This window comes from Mesocricetus auratus, unplaced genomic scaffold (assembly GCF_017639785.1).
Source record: "Mesocricetus auratus isolate SY011 unplaced genomic scaffold, BCM_Maur_2.0 Super-Scaffold_100007, whole genome shotgun sequence".
NCBI lineage: Eukaryota > Metazoa > Chordata > Mammalia > Rodentia > Cricetidae > Mesocricetus > Mesocricetus auratus.
Window position 1 is genome coordinate 36,671,764 of NW_024429191.1, and position 11,022 is coordinate 36,682,785.

Consider the following 11,022-nt stretch of genomic DNA (forward strand, 5'->3'; position numbering starts at 1 on the left):
CCAAGCGCATGCCCAGCTGGAAGTCGCTAAGAGCTGTGTTCCTGAGCAATGTAGTCCATGAGTCAGGCCTGACACCTTCAGGACAGCTGGTGTCTGCTAAGCCACCCTGGCTCTGCCATAATCTGGGGGTGACAAGTTCAAGATCAAGGCACCAGCAGGGCCACACTTCCTGGGAGACTCTGGGGAAGAAGTCGGTTCTTTGTTTCTTGCAGCTTCTGAGGGGCTACCAGCGTTGAGGCTGCTGTATCACTGGAATCCCAGCCTCCTCTTCAGCCTGCCTGACTCTCTCTGTTGCTGTGATAAGATAATCTGACATAAAGCAAGTGAGAGGGGTGAAGGATTTGTCCCGACTCAGGGTTCTAGAGGGACACAGTCTGCCATGGCAGGCGAGGCGTGGCAGCAGGGAGAGAGCAGCCTGGCAGTCAGGAAACAGCATTTCATTCCCACAGAGAAGAGGGAGAAAGAGAGAACAGGAAGTGGGCCGGGCTACACAGCTTTAAGGACCGCCCTGTCAAAGCTCCACTTCCTAAAGATTCCATAACCTCCCCCAGACAGTGCCACCAATGGGGGACCAAATGTCCAAACACATGAGCCTGTGCTGGACAGTTCTCACTCAAACCTGGACACACACACAAAGCTCGGGAGATGGACAGATGTGCATAGAAGACCTCGGCTGAGAATGGCCAGTTTCTGAAACTGCCCAGTGAAGACAGCAAAAGAAAATGCCACTCCTGGTCTTGAGCCTTTCCTAAGAGAGAGGAACAGTTTAGCTGCAGGAGGAATATTCCCTCTGAAGAGAGGCCAGCCCTGAGAATTAAAGTGAGCTAGCCTTGCTAAACTTGTACCTTAAAGTCTTCTTTTCCTCTCACTTTGCCACAAATGAAGATCCTGTGACAGACTTAGCACAGCTGGCGGGCAGCCATTGGATGCAACTGTGAAGAAAGAGAATTGGAAGGGGAAACCACTTGAGTCTAGGAACTGGGAGAGCCTCTCTCACCGTGTAACCTCTCTCACCTGTGTCACAGGTGACGCCTGCTGCAGCCTCCAGGGTTGCAGGCAGAACCCCTTAGGACCAGCTGATATCCGAGGATTCCCATCACTCCCTCTGCCTTCTTCCCACTCAGTCACCAACTCACCCTTTGTCTGCACCCCTGCCTCTCACACATGACTGCTCCGACCATAATCCACACACACTTTCCCAGCAGTCTTTGCTCCTTCAGTGTGTGCTCAGCCTCACCTGTCAGCATCAGCATATGGACCCTACGGTACCAAGCCCTATGCCCTTCAGAGCCCTCTCTCTCTGTTCCAAGTAGCTAATGCAGGGTTATGCAAGCCGCATCCACTTCCTAAGCTGTTCTTTCTCATCTTCCTGCACATCCACCTACTGCCCTGATTCTCCAATGGCCTTGTTAGGTACATGCTATTCCACCCTCCTACTGAAGATTGGAAAGTTGAGGCCCTTGAACACTGCGGAGCTCACTGAAGTCTACGCAGCCCACAGGCATTGAGGCAAGGTCTTGAACTCAGGTCCTCTGACTCTAGGATGACTCTCATCTATACCCCACTATCCAAGTCCCCCTAGGGAGTGTACTGATGCTGGACAAATGTCCAGTATCATGTGACTAAAGGTGTCACAGACATAGTCCAACCTTGGTGGTAAAACTGTACATTGTACTAATTTTTCTTTGGTTTCTTGTCTATGTGTCCTGTTATGAACATGCAATACTTTCACAGAGGAAAATCGATTTCTAAAACTGCACAAGAAGATCTAGCCCTGCATTACTATATGCTTCCAAATCTCAGACAGGCCCTGGGGGAGGGACGTCCTCCTGCAGCCATCTCACGCCCAGCTGGGTCTTCACCCACACCCTGACCAGCTCCCTAGAAGGGGTGCAGGAGAGGAAGCATCATAGGCACAGCTTTGAGCATCCCACTCTGTCTGCAGCAGGCATTAAGGGGAACCCCAGCAGAGTTCTTGTGGGTGCTTTTCTTCTTCACACGCAATCACTCACAGAGTCCTGGTGACTGATGCTCTGCGCAGAAATTTCTCTTTCAGGCCCAAGACTGAGAAACAGCCCATCCTGGCCAGAACATCCCCTGCCAGAAGACTGATGCCTGCCCCCCCTGACCAGAGCTGGAAAAAAACCTCCAGTTCTGTGTATGAGCTGCCTGGGGAGCCATTCCAAGAGAACACAGGACAATAATGTTTGCTGCTCATAACAGGTATAGGCAGTGCCCAGCGACTTCCCATCTCTAAGGAGCCACATCAGCCTCAAGGCAGAGAAGCCTGGGGAAGAATGACAATGCTCCATGCACCCTTGACAATTCATCTTTGTGGCTCACAACCCCAGAAGCATCTGCCTGTCCTAGCAGGGAAATCTTTCTAATGGATCCTAAAAGCTTTCTGCTGCCCATGGTGGTGTCTGCCTTGAGCAAGTCTCACCCAGATTTCCAAGAACCAGGGAATCTTTTCCTGCCACAGGGCCATTGTACAAACTGAGCCCTCTGCTTGGAACACTCTTCTTAGAGCACGCTTTTGGGACTCAGCCTGGAAACAACTCTCTATGCTAAGGAGATCAGGTCATAAAGTGCTGCATCCCCAGGCCCAAAGTCTCACACCCAAAATGATGGAAGTGGCCCAGTGTTAATGGTGGACAGCCATTGGAACTGGCTTCTGGGATGTTGTGATAACAGGGATATGAAGGGCACTGGATCAGACCAGGTGATGACCTGGTGGTCTTGGGAAACAGCTCTCCGTGGGAGCTGCTTGTGCTGGTGTAGACTCCAGCGTTCTCATTGACTTCCAGGAGCCCCTGAGTCCCAGGTCAAGGTCCATCCTTCTGCCTGTACTTCCTGCATGGACTCACACATTCTCCCCAGGCCCAAGGTCCCACCTCCCTCCTCTCACAGCTGGCCTTCTGGATCTGGCCCTGTGGTCCCTTGCTGTGCAAAGGACAACAGTGGTGGCTCCTCTCCTAAGCAAACAGGAGAGACTCAGGACCCCAGCAAGGGGTGAAACCTGTAGATCCCTGTGAGTGCCTGTCACCAGTCACCATCCTCATGGTGGTGAGCTGTCCCTGTCACATCCTGTCCTCCCACCCGCAATCTGGGCGCTGGCATGCGAGCCTGTAGTTTACTTGTTGCAGGCTGACAGGTGGGGCTGGTGTGGTATCAAAGCTGGAGTCAGAGATGGGAGCTTCAACTACCCCTACCTGTGTGGGCAGTGCGAGACCATCTCTCTGACTGGTCTCAGGGTAAGCACGGAGTGCATGGGCCCTCCATTGGCTCTGCCCAATCTCAGTAGAGACCACCAGCCTTTGTCCAGTCTCTGCCCTGGCCCCATAAAAACCCCGGACAAGGAAAGTCAACAGCTCTTTTCTCTCTTGGGAACTCCTGCCAACTCTCTTACCTTTCCTCAGCATCTCACTTTTCTATCATAATTGTTAAGAAAGCCTGCTCCCACTTTGCACACACTTACAAAATCCTCGGCAAGCTCGGAGTCACTGTCCCAGGTTGATCTTTGATGACAGTGAGTGTTCAATATCTTAGTCTTGGGGTCATGTAGCACTAGACCATGAACAGCATGTGCTCTTAACCACCTCGACATCTTTGCAGCCCCCCAACAATCTTTGCATTGAAATGATTAATGTGTATAAACAAGTTGATCCTATGGGGGCAGAAATCATTGCTCCATAAAGCTACATTTGTGTAAAAACTGCTTGCACATAGTAGGTCCTCAACAGAGAGAGGTAGCTATTACCACCTCTCACAGAAATGTTGACAGGTTTATGAAGTGGCAGTCCCAATAAAAATTCTTTATTGTACATACATAAAAAGAAATCACCTAAGACCAAAAAAAACAAAAAAAACAAAATTAATCCCCTGGAAATACCACTTCATAACCCTGTTGAGAAATATGTATTTCTTGTACAATAAAAAGAGAACGAGAAAAATTCAATTCCATTAAAATATCACTGTAGAAGAAGATCTTATTGTTGTGGAGGTGGTTTTAATTTTCTCCCTTTCACTTACCCTCAATTTTGTAGCAACGAATACACACTACTTGGATAACATAGCGGAGGACTGTCTTCATAAATAGTTTGCTTTATACTCAACCCTGGGCTAGACACGATGAGGAAGAGGTTGTTCCCTGGACTCTTTCCACAAGGAACGAACCCTAATGGATAAAGGACCACTCTGGAAACGTGAAGACCAAACCAAGAACAAATGTATTGCCCCGAGGGGCTGGAGGACCCCAAGGAGGAGGAGGAGCCTGAGGACCCTGTCCTACAGCAGCAAGACAATGCAGAGCCTTCATTCTTCTCACAGATATGAACTGAACCCCCCCAGCTGTGCCTGTCCCTCCCGGGGATAGGGTCAGGGGGTGGAAGTCATTTTTAGGGCCATGGATACCAAAAGCAAACTATCCTAATTTATGTCTTTGGGCAAAAGATCCTTGACCTGCCCTGACTGAAGGCCTGGAGTGTCAGAAGGGAGCATGGTCTTGTTATCTCTTCTAAATGACCGCCCTGCCTGGAAGCAATACAGAAGGAGGTGACCGAAGCAGAGAACAGACACCTGGACACTTTGACGTGCCCAGCTCATCATCCTCCTCTTTATGCCTCATCCCAGTCTCTGCCATAAATCCTATTAAAAGACTGTCGGTTGGATGGTGGCCAGTGTGCAGAGGCCTCCTCCTACTGTCCAGGGGCTCTGTCTCCTTTCCTAAGCTCCTACCCGTGCATCTATAATAAAACTCCTTTCCAAACTCAGCATTTGTCCATGAAGTTCAATCTTCAAATCTGAGAGAGGAGAATCGACTCAGTGGTGGTTTGATGTGACTGAGGGCGTCTAGTATCCTAACTCCCGAGTTAGAGCCCCCTGTGTAGTGGCATCTCCCCTTGCCAGTAAACTTGTAGTAGTGGCCACACCCCTTGGGCGTGGTTTGGGGTGCAGATGTGACCACTTTAAGGTTGAGAGACTGCTGGCCCAGGAAGGGCAGAGACTGCATCTTCTGGAGCAGGGAGGCCGCAGCGTTATTTACTCTCATCTGGGTAAGTGCTTCCCCATTTATCATTCATCTTGTGTCTGGTGAACTGATTTAAACCCCGCCTTCACCCCTAAGCCCAATAAAGGAAGCCTCTGTGTTACTCAAAGACACCCCACATCCCCTTATCACTAGGTGCCACCGTGTGTGGTGACAGAGTTCCATGAGAAAGGAGGAAGTCTCTGGACCCTGCAGTGTGCCAGGCTGGGCAGGGTTTGCACTGCCTGCCGTATCTGAGCTGAACACAGTCAGCACTTACCGTGTTGTACCAGAGCCCTGGGAGAGTAGGGAGCTTCACTCCCTGCCACACAGACCTGGTCCATTGCTGGGGAAAGCAAGTTAGAGAAGGCCCAGAGCTACAACCCCTGACCTGCTCTCCGGCTTGCTCCTGAGTAAATCCCTCCCTTCTCTGATGCCAGCTCTACAACTTCTAGACTCCAGCGGAGCTCTGCCTGTAACCCTGCTGTGTAACACAGGTCAAGCGCTTGAGCCTATGGAAGCCCCCGGGCTCCTCTTCTGAGCAAATGGGTAAGAGGACTGCACCTAACTCAGAAAGGTTTTGTGTTTCAGATTTGACAGAGCAACTCCCGAAAAGATCCTAACAAGGCGCCCTTCACACGTTTGGTTGGAGGAATGGGAACTCTAATTGAAGCCTGCGTCTGAATCTATTGCGAACGGCTCTAGGGATCCGAAGTTATGAAACATCACAAGCCGGAAGAGAGGAGAAATGAGCAGCCCCTGTTCAGCGAGCAAAGGGAGGCTCCAGAGCGGACCCTGTGCAGACAAAAGATTCCAACCACAGCGGCTCCCTAGCTCCTATACTAGAGACGGCACTGCCACCTGCTGGCAAAAAGGAGCTTTGCAAGAAGGCGCTTTCCCAGCTGGCCGGGATGAAAAACAAATGTCTAATCCCAGGAGACTGGACTCAGGTGGGAGCCCCAGAGATGAGGGCATGATCAATGGAAAATACTGGTGGATGATTCTGGGATTCTAGCGCTATAAAAACTCATTTCAGATTCCTGGTTTTAAATAGCAGCTGCACACTGATTAACTTCTCAGGCTGCCATTTTCTGGTCCAGGAAACTTCTATTCTAGTTGTGTTTCTGTTGTAATAAAATACTCAACAAAAAGCAACTTAGGAAGGAAACACTCACTTGGTTTAAGATTCTGGGTTCCACTATTGAGGGGAGGTGAAGGCAGGAACGTTAATCACTGTATCCACAGCCAAGAGCAGGAGAGAATAAACACACAGGTTCTTGCTCGATTGCTCCCAGCTAGCTTTCTTCTCTTACATGGTCATGGCCCCAGCCTAGGGGATGGTGACACCCACAATGGACTGTGTCTTCTTACATCAGTTAATAATCGAGACAATCCCCCAGATGCATGCCCACAGGCCAATATCTAGATATTGCCTCATTAATTTCTCATGTGATTCCATTTTGTGTCAAGCTGACAATTAAGCAGCAACAACAAGAAGCCTGGAGTAAAGGACTCATTTCTATCACACAGAAGAAATCCAGACCAGAGACTATGTGTAAGTGGAGACCCTCGTTATTCCCACACTGCAAGCTTTTATACATGCTGCAAGTAAAAGCCTGGGCCATGAGGTGGCTCAATGACAATGTCTCCCATATGGAATAGATGTCTGAATTCTTGGTCTCCTGTTGATGGAGCTGTTTGGGGAGGATTAGGAAGTGTAGCCTTTTTGGAGGGTATGTGTCACTGGGGGCAGACTTTGAAGTTTCAAAAACCTTCCCAGTTAGTGCTCTCAGACTCTCTCTCTCTCCCTCTCTCTCCGTCCCTCTCTCTCTCTCTTTCTCTCCCTCTCTCTCTCTCCTCTCTGTCTCCTCTCTCCCTCTCTCCCCTCTCTCTCCCCTCTCCCCCCTCTTTCTCTCCCTCTCTCTCCCCCCTCTCTCTCTCCTCTTTCTCCCACCCTCCCTTCCTCCCTCCCTCCCTCCTTCATCTCCTCATCTCCTCTGGATCCCTAAGCACACCTTGGCATATACTACTGACTCATATATTCCCATCCCCTAGAACATCTGTGAACACCCTCCAGTTCTGGGCAGCTCAGCTTTATTCTCAACTTCTTCAGGAGCCCCCCCCCCCACAGCTGTCAGTGCTGTGACCTACAAGTTCAGATGGTGCTTGCTCAAAGAAAGTTCCATCCTAGAGGAATGAACTTTGACGTGTGGTCACAGTGTCCAGAGTTAAGGCCCTGAGAAGCCATGTCAGAAAGACCATATCTCAGCCTGGCTGTGGTGGGCTAATCTTACTAGGATCGTGGCCATGTTAAGAAATGCCTTGAGTACTGGCGACAGAAACCTCTGGACACATCTGTGAGGGAGTTTCCAGACAGTTTAACTTGGCAATGGGGGAGACCCACCCTGAAAGTGGGCAGCACTGCTCCATGGTCTGGTTGGCATGATAGGTGAATAAAATGGGGGAAAGAGGAAGTCAGCTGAGCACTTCATTGGTCTCTTTCTGCTTCCTGATCCTCCCAGAGGTGACCAAAAAGCATCCCACGCCTGCCACCAGAGTCACAAGCAGTTCCTGCCTTCCCACTGTGATGGAGTGGACCAAAAACCATGACCAGGATAAGCCCCTCCTCCTCACACGGCTTCTCATCGGGTGTAGCCCTGGTGGCGGGAAAGGAGAAGCACCGGTGGGGCTTCCCACACTTACAAAAAATTGGGGGGGGCTTTTTATTTTCTAGTAAAATCTATTTAACATCCCCAAAACTGGTGTTCAGTGAGCCACGCTAAGGAAACGGGAGGAGCTGGCTGTCTGGGCAGTAGCTATGACGTCAGGAGACCACACCTTTCCCTCACCTTCGGTTCCACTCCTGTGAAAAACATCTGCATGTCCTAGGAAGTACAGCTAAGATAGAGGGAAGGGAGGAGTTCCCTGGTAGAATTTAAGGGCACAGCCAGCACCTGGGATGGGAGGCATCACAGCCATCATTTACTGAAGGTGTGGGCATCTGTACACTCCTTTATTTCTCCGGGCCCCACTCCTGTCCTGTCAACAGGGTGACAATGGATGAGTCACAAGTTAACAAAGTGCTCGGGTCAGTTCCTGAAAGACTCAGAGCCCCCTAATAAATAGCCGTGTGTGTGTGTGTGTGTGTGTGTGTGTGTGTGTGTGTGTGTGTGTGTTTGCATAGATGTGGAGGCCAAAAGTCAACCCCAGGTGTTGTTCCAAATTTCACAAAAGAAACAGTAATAGAAATAAAACCACAGATCACCCACACCACAGAGAGAGTGGGGGACATCAATACCCCACTCTTACCAATGGATAAGAACAAACACTGAACATAAAAACACTGAGGATAAATGACGTCATAAATCAAATGGAGCTAAGACACAGACAAAGCACTTCACTCAAACACAGAAGAACCCACACAGGCTTAAATGGCAGCCTATAGAACTTCCTCCAAAACAGACCACACATTAGGATATGAAACAGGTCTCAACAACTATAAGTAAAATAATACCCTCTGTTCTATCTGACGACAATGGAATAAAGCTGGACAGAGATAACTGGGACAGGAAAGAAATTTTAGAAGTCCTAGAGTGAATGAAAATGAAAACACAACATACACAAATCTATGTGACACAGTGAAGATAGTCCTAAGATTAGGAAAGTTTAAAGCGCTAAGTGTCTACAGCAAAAAATTTTTAAATCTCAAATTAATAACTGAATGCTGCAGCTGAAAGAACAAACAGCACCTAAAACAAGTAGATAGTAAAGGGACTGGAGGGACTGCTCAGCGGCTAAGAGCACTTGCTGCTCTTGAAGAGGACCCAGGTCTGGTTCCCAGCACCCACATGGTGTCTCCTAACTCAAAAAAGCCCAGGGCCAGATGGATTCAGAGAAGACTTCTACTCAAAAGAACTTCAAAAGGGAACTAACACTAATATGCCTCAAATGATTCCATAAAATAGAAAATGAAGAGCATTTCCAAACTCTTTTTATGAGACTAGTATTACCCCATACCAAAACCACACAAAGACCAACAAACTAGAAATTATAGGATATATCTTGATGTGTTCTGGACCACTAAGGAAAATGGATGAAAAAAAAGAGAACAAAAGTCCCCAAGTAAGTGAGGAGGGTTATGTGAGGTTACGTGATCAGAAGCCCAGACCCATGAACAGCTGCAATCGTAGGATGTGCTCTGGCCGTGGAATCCCAGAGCACAGATGTGCCAATTAATTCTACCTAACCAAAGGCAGTTATTGTCTTCTCAAGGCCTCGTCTTATAACTTTGTATGGTAAGCTTGTATGTTATAACTATGTATAAAGACTTACTGTGCTAAGTAATCTCTGTAGCTATGGGAACCCTACTGAGACTTGCAGTATCAGGCTTGTCCCCCCTTCTTCTCAAGGAATTCTCTTGCTGATAACCTTTGGTATGCTAAGTTATCTCTGTAACCATGGGAACCCTGTGGACTGGGACATGCAGAATCCAGACCTCCCCCCCCCCCGCTCCCCCCAGCCTCCTTTATTCCTTAAAAGTGCCTTACTTTTGCAGTTCAGGGTTTCAACTCTCCTGACAGAGTTGAGCCCTAGCTAGCTGATTTTCTGGAAATAAACAGACCTTCTTATACTTGCATTCAATGTCGTTAAGCTCCTTGAAGCCTTGGGGTCCTCTCTGGGTGGACACAACAATCTCTGATGAGCATAAATACAAAAACTCTCAATAAAATATCTCCAAGCCAAATTCAAGAACACATTTTAAAATATTGTCTATTATCCACCATGATCAAGTTGGTTTCATCCAAGAAACACAGGGATGGTTCAGTATAGGTAAATCAATAAACATAATCTACCACATAAACAGACTTAAGGACAAAAACTTCATTATATGCAGAAAACACCTTGGACAAAAATCACCATCCCTTCACAATAAAAGTCCTAGAGAAACTAGAGATAGCGATGCTAGGAATGTACCTCAACATAATAAAGGCAATTTACACCAAGCCCACAGCCAATATCACTCTAAATGCAGGGAAAGAATTCCAAGTATCGTTACTTGAAGAGGATATGAGTTTATGCATAAAAGACCCTAAAAACTCCTTTAGAAAACTACAGCTGCCTGGCAGTGGTGGCGCACACCTTTAATCCCAACACTGGGGGGGGGGCGTGGCAGAGGTAGGCGGATCTCTGTGAGTTCCAGACCAAACTGGTCTACAGAGCAAGCTCCAGGACAGCCTCCAAAACAATATAGAGAAACCCTGCCTCAAAACCCAAAAAGAAAACTATTGCTGATAAACACATTCAGTAGAGTTGCAGGATACAAAATTAACATACAAAAATCAGTAGCTTTCCTACCTCCAACAAGTGTACCAAGAAAGAAATCAGGGACACACTCTCATTCACAATACCCTCAAAAGCAGTAAAACAGCTTGCAATAAATTTAACCAAGGAAGTGCACGTCTTATACAAGGAAACACTGGCTGCTTAGATGTGGGTTTGGGGATCGAATGCAGGGCCCTGTGCTTGCCTGAATGGCACCTTACCAGCTAAGCCATCTCCCCAGAGCCACCTCTATAGTCAACAGCTCTTGTTACTCAAATTAATTTAGCAGCTTCCTGTTGCACTCTCACAGGAAACGTAATGGGCTCATAACCTAGTAAAGGAGGCCTTGATGTGACATAATTCTGGAGCACTGGCCACAAAGGTCCCAAGAAGTTTAGGAAGGAAGAAGGATTCCTGTACTGCAAGTCACCCAGGACATCGTCACAACAGAATGGAAGGGTGAGCTGGGCCCAGCATGGACAGCCTGGAACCCTGGGAAGGCACTAGCATCAGTCAGCAAAAGCCTCCAGGTACCAACAGTGTAGGCAGGTCACTCACTTCAAGGAGACCAAAGAAACCACTGCGAGTCCGGCAGCCTTGTGGATGGCTTGGAGAGGATAGCGTCATCAATAGGTCCTGGAGGAAACCCAGAGTGACAGCCAGCCTGTTGAGCA

General features: G+C 48.3%; 1 long non-coding RNA gene across 1 annotated transcript; it reads left to right on the forward strand.

Annotated features, from left to right (window-relative positions):
- The first annotated feature begins 4,964 nt into the window (after positions 1-4,964).
- On the forward strand, positions 4,965-6,681 carry LOC110340465. The gene is made up of 2 exons (XR_002382284.2): positions 4,965-5,054; positions 5,618-6,681. It is a non-coding gene; the product is annotated as an uncharacterized LOC110340465 (long non-coding RNA).
- The last annotated feature ends 4,341 nt before the right edge of the window (positions 6,682-11,022 follow it).